Consider the following 27,169-nt stretch of genomic DNA (forward strand, 5'->3'; position numbering starts at 1 on the left):
ATATGGCTGGAAGCTAAAATAAAATTGTTGGGTGATTTATGCTGTTATATCAAATGGTACTGGCTGACCCCACAACTTTGAATGTGTCCTGTGGGTGCTGGAGATAATCTGTGAAACCCTTTTTTCGCAAGATGCAGAGATCAGCTACAGTCCCTCAGTTATAATATCATGGTTATGGTTTGCAATTTCAGAAATTAGATACTGAAAGTCTTCTCCTTGGAGACACGACTCCTGGTATTCTGGCTGTGTTGTCAATGAACTTTATATTCAAAATACTGGAGTCCAGCTGAGAAAATGATCCTCAAAGCTCCAGTTTTATTTTTATTATTTATTTGTTTTTATTTTGTATTTATTTATTTTGAGATGGAGTCTCACTCTGTCGCCAGGCTGGAGTGTAGTGGCACGATCTCAGTTCACTGCAACCTCTGCCTCCTAGGTTCAAGCAATTCTAGTGTCTCAGCCTCCCGAGTAGCTGGGATTATAGGCACGTACCACCATGCCCAACTAATTTTTGTATTTTTAGTAGAGACGGAGTTTCATCATGTTGGCCAGGCTGGTATCAAACTCCTGACCTGGTGATCCACCCACCTCGGCCTCCCAAAGTGCTGAGATTACAGGCGTGAGCCACCGCACTCAGCCATTTTTATTTTTTTAGAGACAGGGTTGCACTGTCACTCAGGCTGGAGTGCAGTGGCGTGATGATAGCTCACTGCAGCCTCAAACTCCTGGGCTCAAGTGATCCTCCAGCTTCGGCCTCCCAAGTACTATGACTACAGGCATGTGCCACCACTCCCAGCTTCAAAGTTTCATTTTATTTAAAAAAAAAGAAAAAAAAAAGAAGAAAGCTTTGCACATGCACAGGATCACTTAGTCAATGTTTTCAAAGTACCTGGTTTTCATCATCCTATTTTTATGTTACATAATCGTGAGGGTGAGGGTGATTTCTTTTAATAAGCAAGGACTAAGACCCCATTTCAAATGTTTGTGGTCACCATATAGGCACAGAAATGTGACTCCAGAAATGCAGTGATTCTAAAGGACTTCAATGGTTTTATTAATAATACAATGTCTAAAGTCCATATCAGCTGAAATTCTGATTCTGTGAAATAAGACTAAAAGCCACCACGCTGCCTGAATACCATGGTAGCAGCTGCAGATTTGAGGTCAATGGGACAGACAACAGATGTCTAGTCTATGAATAGTTTCCTTGAAACCTGCCAACAGTGAATACGAGACTCAAGAGTAGGCACTTATCCTTGAACAGGATGGTATGGTAGGCAGCTCACCAAACAGCTTCGAAGGCAGGCCCCAGTGGGCAGCAGTCCTTGTAGCTGGGCAAGCCTTCCAACAATGTTGTACTTCTTCCAACCCCAATCCTTGTACCTGCCCCTTCCTCTTTAGATACCTCAAAGGTTCAGACAGCAGGTATTTTTAGGGTGTTTACCACATCCGCCAAGACTTGGGGGAGGAGGGTTTGAAATGAGTCCTGGGTTATTTTTAGAATGCTTTCTACCGAGCTGTGCGGTAGCTTTTGTGTATCAGGCTAGGAGAAGCCATGGCACCAGCCTTCATTTCTGCTGCATCACTGACTTCAACCATTCGTGAACGGTATGAGAGAGACAGCGCAGGGCAGAACCATCATCCCACATTCCCTCTCTCCACCGCCACATAATTCTTTTAATTTCAGGAGGAGGGGAGAATGGTTTATTGCTCTGGATTCTGGATTGCTGGGTTTTTAGATACCAGATATCCACCTATGAACCAATCCTGGGAAAGAATCAGAGTTAGTAATTATAGCTCTCATCCTAGAACCCAAAGCTCAGCATCTCATATTCTCACCGTTTCCAAAACACGAGAAGCCACCCACACACCCACTAAGTATTTTTATACCCATTGAAAACCACATACAAAATGAAGGGTTATAAAACAGTTTGGTCTTGACATTTTTGAAATTTAAAGTTGTATCTTTAGAGTCTGTCTTCTAACACTGTAATATAGAATATGTAAATTTTATAATAGTTTTTACATTTCATAATTTGAGCCTAATTCTCTGCCCAGTATTAAAGGAAACCTGAGAGTCAATGCCCATCAGTATGTGATGAGGGAAAGGGAAAAAGAGGTTCCTCCTCTGGTTTATGAACAGGCTTAAAAACTGGAGAGAACGGCACTGGAGGACTTGCACAGGGCAGCTCTGAGCACCTGACCCAGTGCCTCCAGCACAGCAGCTGAACCGGATCCCTCCAGTCCAGCATTTTATAGCTCTTCCCTTAGCTGCCACAAGCCAAGGATTGTGGTGTCTTTTTTGAGTCTCCAGGCCCAGTTTCAGGGAACTGCATATATTCCACGTCGTTAACACTAACGCATCGGGAAATGACTCTGAATTTATCTCTAATATTGAACTCTGCTTGGTGTCCAGCTCTGAATTTCTATCAGAGGAACACTTCTCTTGGTTGTCCCATCTGTACTTCAAACTTGATGTTTATGACACTGAAATCATATTCCTCTATCCCAAACTCGCCCGTTCTCCAGAGTTCCCTATTGCTGTTAACAGTACTTAGCCATGCTTGAGACCACCTCCCCTCCCACCATCAACTCTGAAGTCTTATCAATACTACATCCTCCACATTTCTATTCCTACTAATTCAACAGCCTCCCAACTGGCCTCCCTAACTTGATGTCACCCTCTCTAATACTTCCTCCCTTCCACCTTGCTGGGGATCTCGGTACTCAAGGTCCCCAATCCAAACTCCTTGGCCTGTCATTTCAGGGCCCCATGGGCTAACCCCAAATCTCCATTCCTACTGAATCTCTCACTTCTCCCCAGGGAGCACCTTATACTGCAGTTAAATTAAATGACCCCTGTTCTTGGGACAAACCCAGGTTTCTTCCCATCAGAACTTAGTCACATTATTTCCTCTACGTGAAAGGGCCTTACAGCCAGTGTTTACATATCCAAATCTTCCAGATCCCAATAAAATTCTACCTCCATCATTGTCTTTATTATGAAATCTTGGGGAAAATTTCACTAAACATTCTTCTGACCACTAAAAGGAAAATACTGATTGAAAAGCGGCTCAAGCTATTTGGAATTCCATCATGATAATAACAGCTAACATTTATTGACCATTTCCAATGCTCCAGAAAAGCCCTAACTTCTCTAACTTCTCTCTCTTAACAATTCTATAAATTAGTTACATTATTATCAGAACTCAATTTACAGATGAGAAAACAGAGGCACCATTTAGTAACTTGCCCAAGGTTTCCCAACTAGTAAAATCAAGGTGCTGAAATTGGAACCCAGGAAGTCAGGTTCCAGAGCTGTCGAACATTGTCATTGTTGTCTCATGATGATTTATTAAGTTCCCAGGTAGCCCCAGACAGTACAATGATTTCAGCTGTTATAAAAATCCAATATATTAAAATAGAAGGAAAAAAATACTCTCTGAAAACCATGATTCTTTGGCAACCATAAGAGATGGAAATTGAGAATTAAAACTGGCAAAGTAGCTCCAAGTATATTTTCACTGATCCTGGCAACGCCAAGACCAAACTTTGATTTTTGTAGTGATGGCATATGAAACCTATAATATAATGCTTAGTTTTAACCATTTCTGAAAAGATAGTGCCAACACAGAACCACTAAGTAAGTATAAGACCTGAACTGATTTAGCCCTCCATTTGCTAATCTGCCTAGTGATGCTTTGTAACTAGATAATTTCTACAGCCCACTGCATCTTGAAATGGATTATGACCAACCTTTATGGTATAAAATAAACTTGTTTTTCACTTGACAATTTCACTTTTCTCTTTTCAGAACATATCCTCTTAGATACAATTATTTATTTGTTTATTCAAAAATACTCACTGCTCAAAGCACTAAGAAAGCTAAAATATGTTATTTTTATTATTCATTGATCAACACTGCAGTTCCGACCCTTAAGAGGTTTTACAATGTAATAGTAGAGCTAGGACAGATGTAAATGTAGGACTATGAAGGATAAAAGTCATCAATACCATGGCCTCAACTATGGGAAGGCATGGAGAAGTAGTAGTTTTTGGCTAGGGAAATTAAGGGGATACCTTTTAGGAAGGCTAAAGTTCCCCAAATCTATCAGTGAAACAAAAGCTCAGCTTGCAGAACCCTTCTGGATAAATGTTATCTATGCCCAAAAGGTCACTTTCTTATGAATGTATACTTGAAGTGTATAATTGGTAGCTTTTCAGAAAATTCCCAGCTGACTTCATTATTGAGATAATTATAAAACAAATTATGTAAGAATGTGTGCCACCACCTACATTCTGAGCACTGCTGTAAAATACGTTCCACAATTCCAAATCTTGCTTCAAAAGAGAAGGGCAGCAAAAGGCTTAGAGTCAGACAGACATGCGTTTGAATCCCAGCTTTGCTTTCTACTTGCTTTAGTCTCTGTTCTGCCCTCAGTGAAAACAGGAAGAGGTGCTAGGCTCTCTCATACATATCTCCTTGGCAGGGTTGTTGGGAGGAGATAAGGAGGTACGGATGAGAGTGCCTAGCACTTAATAGGTCTTCTGAAACTCGGACTTCCTTTACCTACATAAGTTGGGAGGAAGAGGCAACTATCATTTAAAAATCTGAAATTAATCAGAAGTTCTATTACTGCTGCTAGGCATTCCAGGAGAAGCTGCTGACCAGCAAAGCTCTCGGACATATGAAGAAGGTAAAATCACAATAAAACCAAAGTGAACAGAAAGAAATAAAAAAAGAGAATGACAATTCTAGCATGAAGAAAATCCATTCCTAAAGAGAAAACTCATTTACAAAGCTGGGGGAAAAGCCACAGAGTCACATTCCTGTTTGCAGAATCAGCAGTCAGCAGAAGCCACATCCTCCCCAGCTGGGAAGCATTCTGGATTCCCCATCACTTCTGCTTCTGCAGTTATGTGCCACTTCACGATGAGGAAACATTCTGAGAAACATGCCAGTAGGTGATTTTGTCCTTGTGTGAACATCCTAGAGCAGCAGTCACCAACCTTTGTGGCACCAGGGACTAGTTTGTGGAAGACCATTTTTCCACAGACAGGGTTGGTTTGGGGATGAAACCGCCCCACCTCAGATCTTTAGGCATTAGATTCTCAAAAGGAACGCACAACCTAGATCTCTCCCATGCGCAGTTCACCACAGGGCTCAGGCTGCTATGACAATCTAATGCCTGAAGCTGATCTGAAGGAGGCAGAACTCAGGCGGTAATACTGAGTAGCCCATCACTCACCTCCTGCTGGGCAGCCCGGTTCCAGACAGGCCACGGACTGGTCTCAGTCGGCAGCCCAGGGGTTGGGGACTCCACCCTAGAGTGTACTTGTGAGAGGTGAAGCCAGCTGGACTTCCTGGGTCAAGTGGGGACTTGGAGAACTTTCCCGTCTTACAAGAGGATTGTAAAACACACCAATCAGTACTCTGTAGCTAGCAAGTGAATTGTAAAATGTACCAATCAGCGCTCTGTAAAAACACACCAGTCAGTGCTCTGTAGCTAACAAGAGGATTATAAAATGCATCAGTCAGTGCTCTGTAAAAACGCACCAATCAATGCTCTGTAACAAGAGGATTATAAAATGCACCAATCAGTGCTCTGTAAAAATGCACCAATCAGTGCTCTGTAGCAAGAGGATTGTAAAATGCACCAATCAGTGCTCTGTAAAACATACCAATCAGGAGGAGTCTAAAAGTAGCCAATCACGGGGAGGGGTGAAAAAAGGGCACTCTGATACAACAGAAATGGAACATGGTGGGACAAATAAGGGAATAAAAGCTGGCCACCCAAGCCAGCAGCGGCAACCCACTAAGGTTCCCTTCCATGCTGTGGAAGCTTTGTTCTTTTGCTCTTCACAATAAATCTTGCTGCTGCTTACTCTTTGGGTCTGTGCCACCTTTAAGAGCTGTAACACTCACCATGAAGGTCCGCGGCTTCATTCTTGAAGTCAGCGGGACCACAAACCTACTACCAGGAACAAACTCCGGACACGCTTACACAAACCTAGATGGTATAGCCTACTACACACTTAGGATATATGGCATAGCCTATTGCTCCTTGGCTATAAACCTGTACAGAATATTACTGTACTGAATACTGTAGGCAACTGTAACACAATGGTAAATATTTGTATATCTAAACATATCTAAACACAGAAATGGTACAGTAAAAGTGCAGTTTTACAACCACAATTGTATATGCGGTCCATTATTGACTGAGCATTTGTAAAGCAGTACATGACTATATTTTAATCCAGCCCTGGGTCTACTGAAATTAACAAGCTCGGTGTGCCCAGATGGATTTTATTCACCATACTCAAACTGAAGTGATATCCTTTTTCTTTACTTTTAAAACTGAAGTGTTGGCTGGGCGCGGTGGCTCAAGCTTGTAATCCCAGCACTTTGGGAGGCCGAGACGGGCGGATCACGAGGTCAGGAGATCGAGACCATCCTGGCTAACACGGTGAAACCCCGTCTCTACTAAAAAAATACAAAAAGCTAGCCGGGCGAGGTGGCGGGCGCCTGTAGTCCCAGCTACTTGGGAGGCTGAGGCAGGAGAATGGCGGAAACCCGGGAGGCGGAGCTTGCAGTGAGCTGAGATCCGGCCACTGCACTCCAGCCCGGGCCAGAGCGAGACTCCATCTCAAAAAAAAAAAAAAAAAAACTGAAGTGTTTCGGTAGATGTGGTTAGGTAGCCCATAGCCTCTGATCCTTATCAGCAGGTGGAAGCAAGAGAGCATGTTACCAAGGTGATATTTGAATTGTTTAATCCAAACAAATTAAAATTACATTTCCAACTGAAAGCAGTATTTAATTTTTACCTTTAAAATCGGGTATTACAATTTAAGTTTAGAAATATTTTTCTCTTTAAAATTTATTTTTTTTAATTTAAGAGATAACATTTATGTATTCAGGTGGAGAGCTGGAGATTTTTATTAATAAGACATGGTGATTACATTTTTCTCAACGCCTCAGATTATGGATAAATAAAGTATGCTGATCCAAGTCACTTAATCCTCAGGCTTATGTTTCCTCCTCTGTAAAGCGAGGAGATTTAACCAAATGACCCCTAAACAAAGTCTCTGGTACTTTGTTTTTTCTAATTCTAAGGCTTCTTGAATCTGGATGTTAGAGATGCATAAATCCAATTCTGTCATTTTGCTTAACGAAAGCCAACACAGGATGAAAAATTCCTGGTAGCATATTTGCTCTGGCCAGATCAAGATGGCTCAAGTTTTAATTGACCCGTGAAAGGGAGTTTCTATCAATTATGCTGGGAAACTCCAAACCAAATGGAAATCTGTGTGTATAACCTCTGTGTTTTCCACCTCAACTTTTCATTTCTGCTTAACTACAACACATATGAATTAGCTAAGAAAGTTATGTACCCACTTTTTACAAATGCCCTGCTTAAAAGCAATTTCTTTTTGTTTGGCTATATCTCCAGTCATCCACAAGATTTTTGAAAAGTGGATTTATATCCTCAAAACAAAACCTAGGGCTGGGCACAATGGCTCACACCTGTAATCCCAGCTACTTAGGAGGCTGAGGCAGGAGGATCGCTTGAGCTCAGGAGTTAGAGGCTGCAATGAGCCAGGATTGTGCCACTGTACTCCAGCCTGGGTGACAGAGTGATATACTTTGTCTCAAAAAAAAAAAAAAAAAAAAAAAAACCTAGGAAATAACTTCTTTGTATAAGTTAGTCATCTGTTCTCAAAAAGAAAAGTAAATCTTTATACATGCTTTCATTCATCAGCAAATACTTATTGAGTACCAATTAGAATACTACATTAAATGCTAAGGATACCATGATGAAAAAACAAAGCATCCCCAACTTATGGAGCAAACAGTGTAACGGGGCACACAGATGTCAATCAAATAGTCACAAATACATAACCATAAAGCTACCCAAAGGACAGGATGCTGTGCGCCTTATAACTCATGTGATTAACTACTCAATCTCTGAGTGAATTCACCAGCCTATAGTATGTAAAAATGGGTATTAGTCCAAAGCACTGTTGAATATTAATTTAATAGGTGGCCCCTGTGTACAGCTGATGTGCAGGTTTCATATATTCAGATGAAAACAAACAGTCTTTCTGAGCAGCACTGCCTGATGGGAGAAGGTAGAAATATCAGGACTCAGGTTTCAAGGGAACAGATGTCCAATTTTAAAGAGAGCTGAGATGAAATCATTGGGCGGCAGAGGGCAGAGGAGACATGTGCGGTACACTCCTTTGAGCTCTGTCTTTTCTCCTTATAGAATACCTAATTGGAAAAGAGAAGAGGTACATACCCCTTCATCTTAGGTCATGTCTTTTTCTGAGGTCCTATTTCAGTAGCACAGATGCCTCTGAGCCGAAGAGAGGTAAAGAAAAGAACATGCTGTCTCGCACACAAAATCTTTGATTGACCACCAGCCACTTCCCAGGATCTGGAGAAATTCTGGAGTCACAAACTGTCCGCAAAGTAAGTTTTACTCAAGCACCCTGATTAATCACTTCTGTAGATACACACTGCTACCTGACTGCATTCTAGAAAGTATTGAATTGGTTTCATATTCTCTTTTAAAGAAAAGAAGATTAGTGGGAAGATGGGAAACGCCCTTAGTTCTCATGCAAAAGGGAAAACACTGGAATGCAAAGTTTCGACCCAAACCACAGCTATGAAGCCAGCATCAGGATGCTTTCAAAACTAAGCATTGCTGGGGTAACTTTCATAATATAAAATGTCTGGACCATCTCATTACCAATGAGAACTGCATTCTTTAAAGATGACTTGAACAACATTTGCTACTCTGCTTGTCATCTATACCATGAAATCCCAAGCCTAGAGCCAAGAAAACCCCCAAGGAAATTGTCTCACACAAGCAGCAGAACAGAGAGCGCCAGGCGGCAATGGGGAACTTTTAAGAGAAAAACCATATGGTAATACAAGGAAAGAACAACTTCTCAGTGCAGCGCAGCTGGAAGCTGAGACTAAGCAGGAGCATGCAGGGGCCAGCCCCCAGGTCACAAAGTCAGGCAGATGAGCTCGGAATGCCAAACCCAGGGAGCCACCCTGGAAAACATACCATATAACCAAAAAAGCACTTGATTAATACTGAATAATTGTCCCAATTCCAAGTGCTATCCGTAAGTAACTTTCTCCAAAAGACTCCCAGTAGAAGAACACATTTTGCTTTTCCAGAGCCTTACAAAATTAATGCCGTGTGGGGGTTTTCTTTGGGGCTGGTAAGATTTTAGGAAAATGTTACCTTTTAATTGTTTTGTTTCTGTGACATTTGAATTATTACAAAAGAAAAAAATTGTACTTTTGTAATAGAAAATATATAAGATTTTTAAAATCCAGGAACATCAATAACAATAACACCAAATATCTTTTTTTGAGGAGGTAAACCCGCAGTATTTATTGTAGCTAATAGGTAGGTTAAGAGGGTAAAATAGGAGAACTTAATTTTTCTAATAGTAGAACTAAGTCATGTTGAAAGTGACAGGAGGAATCAGAAAAGTGGAAAAGTGTAGTGGAAGGTGCCAGACATGTGAAGTCAAGACGAGAGCACCTCTGTCATAGTTTAGCTGTGTGACCTAGGGTATTTAACTTTGCCTCAGTTTTGTCGGCTTTAAGATACATTCTCTCACAGGGCTGCTGTAGGAATTAATTAACATATTTCTCTTTCATCAGCTCATTTTACACACTTTTCTTGGGTGATTGCATCCTTGTCCATGACTTTAGTAGCCAACCATAAGCTAACAACTCCCTTGTCATGACCCACCGCCCACTCGCCTCTGCTAGGCTTCCTGCTGTACAGCACGGCCCAGGCATCTCTAAGCCAACATCTCGGTGGAACTCAGCCTGTCCCCATTCTCCATTCAAACAAGTCCTCCTATTTTTTTCACACCAAATAGCAGCAACATCTACTTCAAGGTATCAGAAAGTCCCCCAGAATAACACGTATTAGCATGCATCTGATAAAATCTGCAGTTTTAGATCTCCACCCTCTTGCAGGAGAAAAAAGTCCACTGGTTAATCAGCTTAAACCCTCCCCTATCTGAATTGGACAGTGAAGACTTGAAGTCATCAGTACCATGTTAGCTTTTCTCCTCTATGCCCAGATGTATACCTCAAACATTTACTGTTAACACCCACCACACCCTTTTTGGTCATATTTTTCCCACTCTGCCCTTTGGACATAACTACAACCACTCTACTACCAGTTGGTTTCCATCCCTAAGCCCTGAAATCCAATGACTGACTTTGATACTTCTCTTAACGCTGCCCTCATTCAACTTCACCAAAATTTGTATGTGCGTTGTTGTTTCAACAGAAGTCATACTCTCCAACCTTCTCATTTTCAGATAAGGAAACAGGTACAATGGCTACTTGACTGGTGTTCTTTATGCATGGGGCAGGTGGAGACAGAGTGAGGCGTGGGAGAACCCAGGACCCTGGTGCCTGGCCCACCTTCTTTCCATTACACTTAGGCCTGCTTTGCAGATAAGAGCTCACACTGGTTGTGGATGAAGCCGAATCTAACAGGCCTGGACGTACCATGCTGCATTCGTTCTCGTTCTTCCACCTGGACCTGCAGCCCCTTTTCTGTCTCTACATCCTACCTTCAGATAAAATGGTAACTGCCCACATTTCCTCTGAGATCTGGCGGGTTTGCCTGGGACTAGAGTTTCACCTTCATTCCATCAGAAATTAAATTTCTCATATGCCTGTTAGGAAAAACTCTGTTGAAAAGCTGTCCCCAGAAACAGGTATCTGAAGTGAACAGAGCCCCAGAGGCCGCTTACAACCCTGGATAGGGGGAGGAGGGGAATCACTAGCAAAACAGCATTTCAGCAAACCACCACCAAGTGTGAAAATACAAAAACTGTACAAAGCAAAAGCACTGTTTTCTTAGAGATAGAACGTTTTTCTAAAAGTCTGTGTAAACTCTTGAGAAGTTAAATCTAACTGGATGCCAAGAATTAACAACAACAAAAAAGACATATTCTTGAGTTTCCAAAGACCACAGTCTCTCTATGAGCCCAAGTGACTAATGCCTGTAACAGCCGAACGTTACAAAGTGCTGACCAGCAGAAAGTCTGTTTGGGAATGACAAGGTCCACATGTGCATTCCAGGGACGCTTACAGATTCTGCAGTACTCCAAGGAAGACAGGGTGGGAGGGAAACAATGTGACGAACAGGCAAGAAGTACTTAGAAAGGCATGACCCGATTAGAAACAGATGCTGCAGCTCCTCTCTCGCACTGGCCCACATCGGAGATGATGAGAAGCCCTTCACCCAGCAGCCACCTAGGAACACTAATGAGCAAAGCAAACAGGGAGGTGGGGGAGAGGTCACAAACCATTTCAAAACTTTCCTGCTGTCCAAGGGGTCCCAAATAACCCGGTTCCATTTAAGACATATCATGTCTCTTGCAGAGTATAAAACCACCCACTTGTCTCACTGTTGTTTATTTGGGTCATTTTTGTCCTTCCTGCCCTGTCTTTATCCTGTGGAATATCTTCAAAACAGTGACAAATAGGAGGTCAAAGAGAATTAAGGGGCTCAAAGCAGTTGGAAGTTTTTTTCTCAACTTTTTATGTCCTGTGCTACTCATATTCACACATCCATTCCTCAGTATTTCCTGTTTGAGAAATATTGTGGCTCAGTTCATCTATTTCTATTCACTGCATGCATTCATCAGCAAATAATGAAATATGGATGGGACACTTCCTTCCCGATGCCACCATTATCACCGGATATAAATTAGCCACTTCCTTTCTGAAAGATACCATGTATTTCTGTGCCTTTCTGAAAAGGCAGGGGATTTTCAGTTACAGTAATGGCCATGTGATGGCAGTCTCTGTGGGAGAAGAAAAAAAAGAAAAAAAATCCAATACAGTTCCAAAGCAAGTCATGAACAAAAGCACCAGGGCTGTTTCCCCCAGTCACAACCTGGCTGCTTTCTCCTCCCAAAGCATGTTCAGTTCCTAATCCAGGCTGACCTAGAACATGAGTCCAGTGACACATTTCCAGCACCTGAAAATTGAGGAATTATACCAAAAATGACCAAAACTATGATACATATTGAGGAAATAGACATACCAATTAACATCTGGTCTTGCTCTACAAATATTAGTAAACAATTATGGCCAAAATCCTCAAGTCTTCCTAAGAGTTCTTTTTTTTTTTTTTTTTTTTACCTGAAACTGTCGCCCAGGCTAGAGTGCAATAGCGCGATCTCGGCTCACTACAACCTTCGCCTCCAGGGTTCAAGCGATTCTCCTGCCTCAGCCTCTGAGTAACTGGGATTACAGGCACCTGATACCACATCCAGCTAATTTCTGTATTTTTAGTAGAGACAGGGTTTCACCACGTTGGCCAGGCTGGTTTTGAACTCTTGACCTTGTGATCTGCCTGCCTTGGCCTCCCAAAGTGCTGGGATTATGGGCATGAGCCACCGCGCCTGGCCTCTAAGAGTTCTACCGTGTCTTAATCTCAGCCCTGGATGAACACTATCAGGATGGAATAAGGTTGTTTACATAAATGTGGGGCATGTGCTAGTTTTCTATATACATATAACAAATTATCACAAATTTAGTGTCTTGAAACAACATCCATTTAATAGCAGTCAGTTTCATAGGTCACAAGTCTGGGCATGGTGTAGCTGGACTTTCTGCCTGGATTATCACAAGGCTCAAGTCAAAGTGTGGGCCAAGCTAAGGAGGTTGTCCTCTCAAGGCTCTGAGGAAATACCCTCTTCCAAGCTCATTCCAGATGTGGGCAGATTCAATTCCTTGCAGCTGTAGGACTGAGGGCCTTCTCTCCTTACTCACTGTCAGAGGCTGTGCTCAGTTCCAAAAAGTCTCTGATGGTTCCAAGCCACCAGGTCACCTCTGTCTTCAAAGTTAGCAATGAAAAATCTCCCTTGTGTCCCTCTCACATTTCAAATATCCTTCTTCAGGAATAGTCTGGTCCCTTTTAAGGGACTGTTTAATGAGGTAAGGTCCACCCAGGTCAATCTCCATTTCTAAACGACAGCTGTGCCATAACATAACCTACCTGTGGGAGTGATATTCACAAGTTCTGGGGGTTATGCCGAGTGTGCACACTAGGGGCTGGGATCTTGAGGCCATTTTAGGATTCTGCCTACCAAAGTATACATTATTTCAACATCCCTATTTCTCCTGTGTAACTTTAGGATAAGACATAATAATGAATATTGGCATTTCCCCAGCTCAAAAAAAAAAAAAAAAAAAGCACAACTGTCTCCAGGAGAAAAAAGATAGATATTAGTAATAGCATAGTAAACTAGATCCTTCTCAGGCTACCAAGGCAAACCTTTTACACTGAATCTGATAAGGGCAGCTAACCACAAGACTAGCTAGAGTCCCTTTGCCTTTGGAGGAAGCCTTCCAATAACGAAAGTAAACTGCAAATATTTAGGTGCTGTGTTTGTAACAAGAATTCTAGGAAATGCAAAAGTTTCCTAAGGAATTTGAGTCTTATTAGGGAGATAAGTTATTGAGGCAAAACGGAAGATGATTTTGAAATGTTTCATGATGAAATATAGTACAAAGATTACAGGGTTAGACAATGGAGATGAATGTGGACCGGAGGAAAAATGTAAAACTTTCTTAAAGCAGGTCAGTTTCGCCCTAGGTCATGGTAAAATGAAATAAGATCTGGGCTGGGAGTGGTGGCCTATGCTTGTAATCCAACACTTTGGGAGGCTGAGGCAGGCAATCACTAGAGGCCAGGAGTTCGAGACCAGCCTGGCCAACATGGCGAAACCCTGTCTCTACTAAAAATACAAAAATTAGCCAGGCATGGTGGCACCTGCCTGTAATCCCAGTTAATGAGGAGGCTGAGGTGGGAGAATCGCTTCAACCCAGGAGGCAGAGGTTACAGTGAGCCGAGATCGTACCACTGCACTCCAGCCTGGGTGACAGCAAGACTCCATCTCAATTTAAAAAAAAAAAAAAAAAAAAAGATTTGAATAGTTGCAGAAAAGGAATGGAGATGGAGGGAGAGAAACAAGTAGAATCTATCAAGGAAGGCAGCAGGAAAAGGAAAGAGGCCCAAAGGGCATGGAAATCAAAAAACTAGAAAAACTAAAGGAAAACTAAGAGTAGAGGATGTAAGACTTTAAAACTGATTCTTTGTCAGTTTACTAGAAATAGTCCTTAAATGGGGAGCATTTCCAGTGTCACTTGGGGAGAGATCTAGAAACAATCACTGAGCAGCCACGTCATGAAAGACTTCTCTGTTTCCCACTCCCTAGTGTACTTAAAAACATATCTTCCCACCAGACCAGCAGACCAAGGGATCATGAGTATAGAATTGCCTCAGCCAAGGTTTTAACCCAGATCACCAGCTGGGGCAACCATCCAAATAGTAAGCTATTTGATGCAAACTTCCTTCAGAGCATTAAAAAAAAAAAAAAAAAAAAAAAAGCATATCTTGCAGAGAAGTTAATAAACAGACTCTATTTGTTACAGCTACAATTTCAGCCATTCTAATCAAGCTAAAGCTTTCTTACTCCTTCCTTACTCTGTTCTCCTTCTCAAAAAATAGGACCTATTAACCCCTAATAAATAAATAAATACTCCCACTAGCAGAGACAACTTTCTGCCTTACAGAAAGTTAACTGCACATTGTGGAAGCATCCACCTAGGTGTAAGAGAAAGTTGGTTTAGAGTTTTTCTCAGACATACTGTTGTGCTTAGGAAAGCAGACCCAAGAGGCTGTATTACAATTTTCCTCTTTTCTCAAAGTTCTCCTATTGATAGATGATCTTATATGCTGGCTTTCTTGTCGTGACCAGCTAATGCAAAACAAACCTTTTCACATGCTGCAGCTTACAAGAATGTTCCCACAGTCCTCTCCACCCCCTCCATTGTCCACTAAAATTGTCTCTTAAAAAGGCATTTTCATTATCATTATCATCATGTTGATATGTCTGAATAATCAAGTAGGGCCCAAGTAGAACACTGCGAAAACGCGACTGCACACAATAATCTGTTATAAATCCCATCAGCTCTCAAAAAGAAATGATAAAATACATGCAAGAGCACAGGTTATATTTTTACTCATGTTGTTACCACAAAGCACAAAAGGTTTGGGTCAGCAGCCCAGAATTCTCACCAAGATGGGGTCCAATTCCACATCAATGCTCCTAGATTAACAGATTAAGAGTTATAGGATATGTGAATGGGAATATGTTTCTGATAGTCTTGATAGCAAGATTACAGGGAAGCATTAAGCTAAAATCAAAACTTGAAAGATTATAGCTTGGCAAGAGATCCTTGCTGTAATCCATACGATCTGTAGGAAGGAAAAACTGAAAAAGTTAAATAAGACTCAGGGTGAAAGACAAACCAGAATTAGCAAAAGTCTTAGGCACTGATCCAGGTGGCTGCCATTAAACACTCCCAAAGCCTAACGGTCTATTTGAATAATATTATTCACATAGATAAAATGAATGGCAAGCTAAGGGAAATAATTGATGATTACCCTGGCAAAAACAAGAACTACTTTCCCACTTGAATTTGAGAAAAATCCAAGCCTCAAATCCCTTCCCACATAGAGAGGGTCAGACCATGTATCTCACTGTAATCATGGCTACACAGAGTTAAACCTCTTTTGCCACAATTGCACCAAATATACACACTTAGGTTGCTTATTACTGGGAGTGGGTTTAGTGCAATGTGGCAGCTGCAGCCACCAATATAAGGATACAAGGCTTGGCAGCAATCCCCCACGATTCCTTCTCAGTTCCACTTCCTATACATCCTTTAGCCCAGATATTAATCATTCAGAAAACAGTGTGACAGCCACAAGTCACATGCATGAACACCCAAGAAACAATCACTGTAAAACCAGATGTATTTGGACAGACAAACTTGTGAAGCTTTAGTCCCCATGGAGAACAGAGCACCAATAAATGCACCTCATACTTCACCCTCACATTCTGGGATCAAGGTGGAAAAGTAGATCACTATCTTTTCAAAATATCAGTTTAAAGTTGCTGGGAGTACCTATGTGATTAAGGTTAAAATACCCAGAGAAAGAAAAAAAGGCAACAGGCTCTACCACTTTTTTATCCACAGAACAAAAAAAGAGGGGTCTGCCATTTTGCTTAATCAATCAATCAAAAAACAATTTTATCAAACATTTATGAAAAGACCACAATACTAAGTATGGTTTAGCAAAAACAAACAAGGCACTTGAAGGCCACCATGCTTGGTCTACCCTTCAAGCTTCTCAATATGTTCCTCCTTCCACTGCAGCCATCAGGAAAATAATGTTTATCGGGTGCTTGTTTGCCCCTACTTTTTTTTTTGTTTTTTTGTTTTTTTTTTTTTGAGATGGAGTTTCTGTCTCCCAGGCTGGAATGCAGTGGCACAATCTTGGCTCACTGCAACCTCTTTCTCCCGGGTTTAAGCAATTCTCCAGCCGCAACCTCCCAAGTAGCTGGGATTACAGGCGCCCACCACCACGTTCAACTAATTTTTGTATTTTTTAATAGAGATGGGGTTTCACCATGTTGGCCAGGCTGGTCTTGAACTCCTGACCTCAGGTGATCCGCCTGCCTTGACCTCCCAAAGTGCTGGGATTACAGATGTGAGCCACATGCCTGGCCCTTTGTTTGCCCTTTTAAAAACCTTCGCATTTAATCCTTATAATTTGTGAAGTAGATACCACTGGCTCCATTTTACAGAGGAGGAAACTAAAGTTCAATTCATGGCAGAACCAGCATTCAAACCAGTTTTGCCAGATTCCAAGTCCACCACCGCCCATACCCTAAACTGGACAACTGACTCTTCAAAGCACAGCAACCTCTGCACAGAGCATGCCTCCACCTTCAACTCCACTTGTCAAATCCTACTGATCCTCAAAATTCCAGGCAAAACGCCACTTTCTTCACTAAGCCTTCCCTGGTTCCTTGAATTAGACACCATTGCTTTTTATTTTATAAAGGTCCACTGTATTTGGGTCCTTGGTCCATCTTGCATCTAGCAGTACACTTAGTTTTCCACTTGGTCAGGCCCCCAAAAGAATGTGCATTTTTTGAGGACAGGAACCCTGTCTTATTCATCTTACTTGTAATGTACATCACCACAAGTAACCAGGGCCAAACCTTTAGGATGAATGAATGCAGCAACTTATTTCTCACGAAGTCTATACAACCTGACTTCCCCAACCAAAAACAACCACCATGGAGCAGCAGTATAGTGATAGAGAATTCATGGGAGGGAGCATTCATTATGGACTGAAATGCCCACGGTATGTTTGATGGAGGAAGCGAAGTTTAAGAGGGCCCTTGGAAAACGGAGAAAAGGATGTCAACGCTCCAGCCACATGCTTCAGTATGAACCCTTCCCAACACGTAGCCACAATCAACTGCCGGGAGGGAGAGACACGGTAGTGAAGAGGTCAAACGTGGTGGGAGTGTTTGCTCTCAGGAAATAAACTATTCTGCTAAAGTTCACAAATATAAAGCTCTTATTTTATACATACATGGCAGGCACTATGCTGAGTAGTTTACATAGGTCTCATTTATATCTCACAATCGCCTCTGAGGTTTGCACCTTTATTATTCCTATTTTACGCTGGAGGTCAGTGAAGCTCTAAGAGATTAAGCTGCTTGGGGTCATGCAGCAAGTAAGTGGTAGGGCCAGGAGTCAAATCCAAGCAGGCTGCCTCCAAAGCCCAGGCCACTACATTAGTAGAGCCGGGGAGCCTAGAAAAGTTACTTCTGGTCAACCTTTTATAAACCAGAGAGTGAAGTGTGTGTTGGCCATTAAGGGACATGTGTGGCCTGTCCAAGCACATCACACTACAGAAGTCACCAACTTCCAAGGTGAGAAATCGCTGGAGATGGTAGGTTGGCATGGTGCACAGGCCCTATTCCACCGAGTAAGAGCACACGAGGAAATCAATGTGGGAGCTATGGGAAGTGGGAACAGTAGGAAACGAGAAGAAAGAATCCAAGAAGAGACCTCCACCACCAACTGCTGGAGTGGATTTCTTGTATTTCTCGCAGGAAAGAAGCAGAGTAAGTCTAACCCAGAGAGTGCAGGTTAAGGTTAGGCAGCCTACAGCAATCACTCTTACTCTCTCTCACACTCTTCTAAGAGCAAGGATTATCAAGTCTCCTTTCTTACTTTTCTCTGGCAAAGCTGTAAGAATCAGTTGCGGAGAAAACTCAACCAAAGATTACATAGAAGATGCAAAGAAAAACAAGAAACGGTGCAGTTAGCAGTCCTGACTGATTAAAACCACATGACTAACATATCAGATATTCCCACCACTTCCTCCTTAGCTTCTTATAGACTACTGAGGAGCAAACACACATATGCTTGTATTACCAAAAACAAACAAACAAATAACTTTTCAGTAGTACGGACTAGAGAAGAAATCTTTTCTGTATCTCTACCTAGTGCGTGCAAGGAACTGGTAAGCCATTTTATCAACTTAATCATCCTAAAAAGAAAAAAAAAGATGAACCTTTTGGAATAAGAGGACATCCTCAGATTCACTCCTTCATCTTTTATAGAAAGGCTAAAAGCTCATTACCCGGACATTAAAATTAGACTAATGAAAAAAATATTGATTTACTGATGAAACTCCATTATCCACTTCTGAGCTTATATTTAAAAATAAGTCTTTAAAAACTGGCATTAGTTTTACTCTCAGGAAAACTAATATTCATTATTCTAAAGCCTACCCTGAGCTAGGCATTAGTTGGCAATTTCACTTATGCTATTTCACTTAATAAATACAGTACTTACTTAGACTCCCATTTCTGAAGGCATTTTAATTACACTCACATTCCATTACATGCACTTCTCTGCAACTTGCAATTTGGAACAAATTTTCAACCACTAGCCACCATGGCAGCAACATAAAATACCTGTTTTGTTGATTTCCTAACAATCCATGAGGTAATTACAAATAGTTTACTCAGGCCCTTGGAAACCATATTCAGATGTCATCTACTTAACCAGTAATATTTTTGTAAGTGTAACAAAGGGCAGAGCATTCTAAATCACTTTAAAAAATTCAAAGTCACATATTATTTACTGCTATATTCTCTCTCTCTCTCTCTCTCTCTCTCTCTCTCGAGCTTTTTACTATGGTTTAAATTTCTCTCCCACCAAAAATGCTTTCTTTAGAACACTATACTTTTCTTTATCTACCTTATTCCATATTATATTGTGTAGCTGGGCTTATCTACCTTAAAGCAAACAAGCAAATACACATAAAAAACTACTTTAACCATTATATTCCATAGCTAAACATCCATCAGGGCTTCCAATCCTATTTCAGCTAGGTTGGCTGTAAGTGGCTGGGACCACCGCTTCTCTGGTTTTCAGTGTCATCATCTGTAACATAGATGGGTGGAGAAGGGTCATTGAGGAAAGGTACATAAACAAACTCTAGTTGTTAAATTATGGGATTCTAACATTTGCAATGGGGTAAAAGATTAAAGGTTGCCAGAGCCTAAGTCAGAATGGGTATCAGACTTCAAATAAAACCTCACTAGAGGTATTGGGTCATCAAAACAAAAGTCTAAAATGCTGATACCAAACAAGAAGATACAACAGTGGGATGGCTCCCAACGTTAAGTCAAATAGTGGGCTACCCTTTCCAAGAAGTGCAACTTTATGATTGTTTAGATACCGTAAAATCAGCCTATTATCTAGTGGAAACCAGAACAACTAATGAGTCCTTAAGGGCCAGGATCAGTGTGACTTAGAAGGTTTAGAACGGTTGAAAGCCGTTGTCCTCTGACAGTCAGACATTCAGCCACCAAGAAATCTCATCACTCTACTCCCATAGTTGAGCTTGCGAGTCTCCTGTTCTGTGTATTCATACAGCATTTAGGGAATCACAAACCTTAGATCTTATGTTAACAGAAGTATAGGAAGTGAAAAATAATTCTGATGAGTGAGCCAGTTATCAAAAGGGGTATTTTAAAAAACTGGACCTAGAAAGACTCAAGAGATACAAGCCAAAAAAAGCAGAAAATGTTGAATACAAAATATTGTATTCACTGTTTCCTCAAGTACTAAAAACCAGAGGTTTCTTTAAGTATGTAAGGGGATACCTCATAATCTTTTACAACATGTCCTTGCCATGTAAAGAAAATAGAACAAACACTCACATACCCAACACCCAGCCCAAAAAGCAACACATTAACAAAAGTTTTGAAGCCCCGGGGTACCCTGAGAGATGGCATCACTCTCCCTCTGTACTGGAGGTAAACACTATCCTGAATTTGCCTTAAACCCTTTTCTTGTTTTTCTTTATAGTGTTACCTTATACACTACTATCAGGACACAGTCACTAAGAGTCCTAACTTCAAAATAACAAAAGTGCTTACTTCCTTCTCCAAGTTATCTGTAGGAAATTCAGAACTCCTCCTCAGAGAAGACTGAAGGTAGAAGATACAGAGGGTAGAAGAGTTGCTTTAAAGAAAGTGGTTCTCAAAATTTGGTAAGAGAATCCTTGGGGCCCCCTAAGAACCTTTTAGGGTATATAAGTTCCTCCTTTTCCAACCACATATCTATGTGAGGTTGGATCTTCAGGTACTTCAACCAAAAGAATACGTTGCATCAGAGTGAATGAAACACAGCTCTGATGACCCAGCTGTCCGTTAAGTCAGACTTTAAAGAGATTTGCAAAATGTGAAATTTTTTGACTTGAAAAATGTAGTTATTTTTCATAAAGCAATGTTATTTATGTTAACATGTAATAAGTTTATTATTTTAAATGAATTAATAAGTGAATATATTTAAAACTTGAAGTAATAATAATAGAAGTGGATTGAAGTCGCAACAAAAACCTATGGGAATGGCTATGGGAAGTACTTCACGTTTGTAGTAAGTATACCAACTAACCAAAAATGCCCCAAGCTGACATAGTCATAGTAAACACTTTGGGATGGTAGAGAGAGTTTTCCAACCATGTTCTATGTGTCTACAAGCCATTAGTTATTCTTTAGTCCTAGAGATACACACACAAGAGGAACCAACAGTAACCCAAGCTATGTTCCATAAACCTTTTAAAAGAGCTTACATTTTTTTTTCCTTTTTTTTTTTCTTTTTTTTTTTTTTGAGACAAAGTCTTGCTCTGTCACTCAGGCTGGAGTGCAGTGGCGCAATCTCTGCTCACTGCAACCTTCGGGTTCAAGCAATTCCCATGCCTCAGCCTTCTGAGTGGCTGGGAATACAGGCATGTGTCACCACGCCTGACTAATTTTTGTATTTTTAGTAGAGATGGGGTCTTGTCATGTTGGCCAGGCTGGTCTTGAACTCCTAGCTTCAACAGATCTGCCTGCCTCAGCCTCCCAAAATGTTGGGATTATAGGCGTGAGCCACTACACCCAACCAAGCGCTCACATTTCTTACAAAGGGTGGCTCACCATAAAATATCCAACTGCATTGAGGACCTAAGTTAAACTTGATTCATTCCATCTGCAGCCCAGGTCCAATGGTGAGATTCTTTTCACCATAAACGAACCAATGTCCACGGTCCTAAACACAAGATAGGTGACTAGAAGGGGAGTTTGGGTTTTCTCCACTGGGCAGTGGGAGACGACTGAAGAATTTGTCTACAAAAGACCTATCTAGAATGCCTTAGTTCTACTGTCCTTGGATTTGTAGTGTGGGCAAGTGTCAGGGGATTTGGCTCCAGTTCTGAGCCTATGGGTCTTAAGCAGGTCACTTACTCTCCTGGGTCTTGGCTTCTTTCTCTGTAAAATAAAAGGGCTAGATGAGCTTGTTTCTTTGTAAGCCCTTCCTGCTCTCACACTCTATAAAATCTCCAGCAACAAAAACCTGAAGTGGTATTCACTTTGCCTCCCCAGCATCTGGTACAGGGATTGGTAGAGTGCTGAGGCTCGACATGAGTCACTGACCTTTAAATAGCAGACCAGTACCATGGCAAAGGGGGATCATTTTAAGAAGGAAAGAGGACAACAGGAAAAGGAATTAGGAAGAGTCAACACAGGACATCTGGGATGTTTTTATCCCAATTTCAACTGCTAGTGGGTAGAACTTACGAACACCACCAATACGAGAGGGGAGAGAAACCAATTCTTTAGGCTCAAATGAGGGGACAACATGTGAGTGATCAAAAGATTGCTGGAAAAGCATAGATCCAAAGCCAGAAGCAGTATTCTGGGGCTCAAATGAATCCTACTTCTTTAGAGACCACAAAATGCCTTGATTTATGAGGAGAGGTAAAAGTGAGGTCAAATCGCCAAAACTATTAGTGATATGAATGTAAAATGTTGGTGAAGTGTACTGAAATAGTACCAGGACCACCACTCTGGAAAGAGTGGCTTAGTGCTTTACATCTTTAAAACTAGCTAACATTCAGAAGGTATTATTTATATGCCAGGCACTGGTCTAAGGTGCAATAAAAAATTCATTAAAGTGTGCATCCTCACAGATGTGGAAACAAAGTCACAGAAACACAAAGAAATTCACCCAAGTTCTCAGAGCAAGTAAGTAACAGGGCCTGGATTCTAACCCGCTTTAACACTATGAAATTATACCAGTGAATCACTTCAGAATATTTCCAAATAAATAGATTTTGGTTTCTGTGCTGTTTGCTTGATTTGTGTCATACAAAAAGCAGTAGACAACTTTTCACCAAAATGAAAGGTTATGTTTGGGATGGTCTGAGGAAATCCATGCCGAGCTGTGTGGAGAGCTGAACAGCTGATGAGGAGCCCTGGGAGAGGGCCCTCCTCTGGGCATCAGCGACTGAGCTGCCTCCCTCGTGCTGCGCTGCGTGGCTGCTCCACACACACGTATGCTGTATCATGCACACACACACTGCAAGCCACAGCCAGTTCCCTTGCACCCCAGTGACAGGTGGGTTTCTCTGGACCTGACTGACTGGAGGGATGCTGTGGAACAAGGCTGGGGCTGAGAAAGAGGCAGACCCCTCTATCACCCTGGCAGGCAGCAGCAAAGCGAGCGTAGAAGCAGGGATCCCAGGAGAGATGGAGCTTTGACTTTTTTGTTTCCCCTCCACGGGGTTGAGTGATAAAGCCCTGCAGAAACTTTAAGAGCAACTGACTCTCCCACGGCATGCCTAACAGATACTTGATTTAAAGCATAACAGGCCCCATCACTGACTTCAACTACTCACCACTTGGTTTCTTCTCATCTACTTTTTATTTTAAAAAATGTGTAACAATCACATTTGGGCACCTGTGAGATAAGAAAAAATTGACTTCAATCCTGGCACCATTTACTTGCCAGCTGTGGACTTTGGGAGAGTTAATTAGCCTTTCTGAGCCTGTTTGCTCATCTGTAAAATGGCATAATTATGGCATCTACTCGTAAGTCTGCTGACAGAATGAGATCATGTATATGAAGTGCTTAGACACAGTGCCTAGCAGAATTATTAGCCCAGTATTATTATTAGCCTAGTATTATTACTTATTACTGTTTTGACGAGACCTTTAATCTATAAATCAGAAAATAACCTAAGTGAAAGGATTATTAAAATGGGATATCCCCCCAAAACAGCAAACATTAACAACCTTAGTTAACGACCCTATCACTAACTTAAGGGCTCCCTTGCTTGTTTTTCATCTAGCTCAGTTTGTACTCAACTGCTAATTACAAGTTAGGTGTTAATTATCTCATAAACATTTCTTCAAATCACAGAGCATTAATTGCCTGCCCCAACTGAAAAGGCTGGATTCCTGAGCGCTCTTCCTTTTCATGCCTTGGGTTCCAAGCTGTTTGCTTTCTTTGAGTTGCTTCTAGTGTGTTAGTTCAGGACCTCTCCCACTGGGTGAATGAACTGTGTTTCTTAACAGTTGCTATGTTCTTGACCCCTCTAAAGCAAAAGACAAAACAGTAGTTAAATGTAATTAAGTGAATTTCAGTGAAAAGTGATCTAGATTTCTAAAACAACACACCAAAAGTACAAACCGAAGAGAAAAGATGGCATAGAACTTCTGTATAACAAAACACCGAAAACAAAACTATAGATACATGACTGGCTAGGAGAAGATATTTGCACATACAATAAAGGATGAACCTCAACAAGATAAATAGCTCAACTGGCGGGCCGGGAGTGGGGCGGGGGGCGAGGGGGCAGAGTGGAGGAAGGTAAGGATGTGAATAGGTTATTTGCAGAGAAATAAACATAAACGGTCAATAACCATATAAAAAGATGTCCAACTTCACTAAGTCATGGTAGTTGGGGATCATAACAACCCGGAGCTTGCAGTATCCTGTGGACCCACTGGCCACCTTTAGTTAACAATTACTTTTTTAAAAAATAGCTTACATCCTCATATTTTAAAAGGTCTGTTTTCAAGAAGACTATGCAGAGCTGTATGCAGCAGCTGTGACAACCATTTGGCATTTTATACCTAGACCTTCACCACGTTCCTTAAAGATGAACAGTGTATCAATGAACAGCTCCAAAGTTGTTTTTATTTTAAAGTGGTTTCCTTTTTCCTGCTTTCTCAAGTGAATAATACCCTTCTAAGAAGCTCATACAGTCTTGGCATCTTCATAAATGTTGTGCTTAAGACAAGATTCAAAGGTTACAATTAAAAAGTACTTATCTAAAACAGCCTCAATATTCTGATCACAATAGGCAGAAAGATTTAAATATTACAAATTAGTGTTTCCTTTCACCAGTATACACTGCAGACATATCTGTATGAAGTCCATGTGCTATTCTTAAATTTAGTACTCAAATCTCAATATTTTAGGTGATAGGCTAAAAAAAAAAAACCTCTCCATAACTAATATAAAAAATAAAGCAGCATGGAATAGCGTGATAAACATTGGCTGGGAGTCAGAAGTAAAGACTCCAGCTCTGCCACGTTTTAGGGGAACGACTTTGGGGCAAGTCATTTCTGAGTCTCTATCTTTACTTGTAAAATGCATATAATATTAACATCTCATAGGTTAGATATACTAATATATCATAGGGGTTTTGTTTGTTTGTTTGTTTTGAGACGGAGTCTCGCTCTGTCGCTCAGGCTGGAGCGCAGTGGCCGAATCTCGGCTCACTGCAAGCTCCGCCTCCTGGGTTCACGCCATTCTCCTGCCTCAGCCTCCCGAGTAGCTGAGACTACAGGCGCCTGCCACCTCGCCCGGCTAGTTATTTTTTATTTTTATTTTTTTGTATTTTTTAGTAGAGACGGGGTTTCACCGTGTTAGCCAGGATGGTCTCGCTCTCCTGACCTTGTGATCCGCCCGTCTCGGCCTCCCAAAGTGCTGGGATTACAGGCTTGAGACACCGTGCCCGGCCTATATCATAGGTTTTTAATGGTTTCAACTGATTGGAACTATATTGAAACTATGAAGCACCTTGTATAGTCTTTCCCACATTAAACAATTCCATAGTAGAAAATATTTAAAATGTTATTCTCTATTAATTCAACGTCAATTCTGCTCTTTATGTATGTTTATATAAGATATACATATATATATCATATATAAACTTTGAAAATGTAAATACTTATTGTTCCAATGAATCCTGTTTCCCCACTTCCACAGGACAAAGATATCTAATGAATAATCGCCTCTCACATTATTTCTAGAACTTTCATCAAGCATGTTGGTGGTTTTCCGGAAGCTAATAAGCAATGAAATGAAAATGCTGAAAGACGCCCACTAATTTCCATACAAAACAGCTTCAGGAGTCAATCCTAACATAATTTCAATTACTAAGAAAAGCCCAGGGGAAGGCTCTGAATACAGTATCAAAGAGAAATACCTGTATCATTTGCTAAGGCTGCCTCATCAGTCACTGTAGTATTTTTTGATTGATAGGAGTAAATTATATTACACTCTGTCCAATTCAACTAGCATGGTCTGAGCAATCCAGGGCTGAGAAAAACTGGACTGGGACTAGAAAACAGGTGAAATGAAAATTAAAATGTTAAGTCAATTCATTGCATGTCTTTATTTCTCAGTCCTTCAAAGCTTCGTGTTGTCAGACACTCAATCACTAAATACTGATAACTGTAAGAATTCCTGGAGAAAATTTAGGAGATTGTTAAATTGTTTATTCTGCAATCTCCTTTTAGGATGTTTTGCCACAGTAATGTTTTCTAAGTCACTCTACATAGCAAGAGACCTGAGCCTGTAACCGCACATACTTTTGAAGCATTTACTGAATAACTCCTTTGTGCTAGCCACTACTTTATGCTGTGTTTAAGATACAAAAATTAATAAGGTGTTAAAACTATTATGGTACAACACGGTATCTGCTGATTACAGAAGCCTAAGATAAATGGGAATTCAGAAAACTAGTCCTCCTAACTCTGCCTGGTTGAGAGTCCTGAAGCATAACTAGGTAGAGAGACTGGAAACAGGCCAAAGAGAAAGGCATTTAGGTGAAATGCAGAAGCAGAGGTAAGCAGAGGGGACACACACAGGGCCCAGCAGGTAGCCTAATGGAGACTGCAGGAAGAGAGGCAATGAAGTCTCCGAAGGGCATGCATGTCATGCTGGGAGTTGAGCCGTTATTTATTCTAAAGGGAACAGAAGTATGGAATGGCATTTTTGCAGAAATAAGAGAGAAAAAATAGATTTAGTCTCTCCAATACCTTTTTTCTTTTGGAAACCCCAAGAAAAGGGCCCTTTAGTCCTACAGTTCATACGAAAGTATTATGAAATGCTTTTTAAGAACTGGAGTAAAGCATCTGAATTTTTAACTAATAGTCAGAAAAGGGCTAGAAATGTCAGAAGTGAATTTTTAACTAACCCTCTGGTTTAAAGTAGTAGAGAAAAAACCCATTACTACGTTGCTATTTGTGATGGCTCCTTGGTTGTGTTTATTCAGCTGTGATACACTCTAAACTTTATGAACCATGAAGTCGGTAGAGTTTACCCTACTCCTATCAACTGGATTGTGTGTGAACTTCTCTTTTCTAATTTCTTAAGAAAAATTTGCATGGATACATTTATTAATTCCCTTGATGCCCAAAGTCAAAGATTTATTTTATTTGGTTAGGGGCCTGAAATATGATTCAGAGTTCCCAACATTTTCTCAAATTTCTCTGTAACTTTCAAAGTGAAGTTCAAATGTCTCATATTTTGTACTTATTTTTGTCATCTCCAAAATGCTAAAATGCCACTTCTTTCAAAAATTGGTTTGGCCAAACA

General features: G+C 41.0%; 1 protein-coding gene across 2 annotated transcripts in view; it reads right to left on the minus strand.

Moving 5' to 3' along the window:
• The window catches only part of SEPTIN11 (septin 11), a 92,451-nt gene that overhangs the window by 45,360 nt on the left and 19,922 nt on the right, over positions 1 to 27,169 (minus strand). The window lies entirely within an intron of this gene.

This window comes from Rhinopithecus roxellana, chromosome 2, assembly GCF_007565055.1.
Source record: "Rhinopithecus roxellana isolate Shanxi Qingling chromosome 2, ASM756505v1, whole genome shotgun sequence".
In the NCBI taxonomy this organism is placed as follows: domain Eukaryota; kingdom Metazoa; phylum Chordata; class Mammalia; order Primates; family Cercopithecidae; genus Rhinopithecus; species Rhinopithecus roxellana.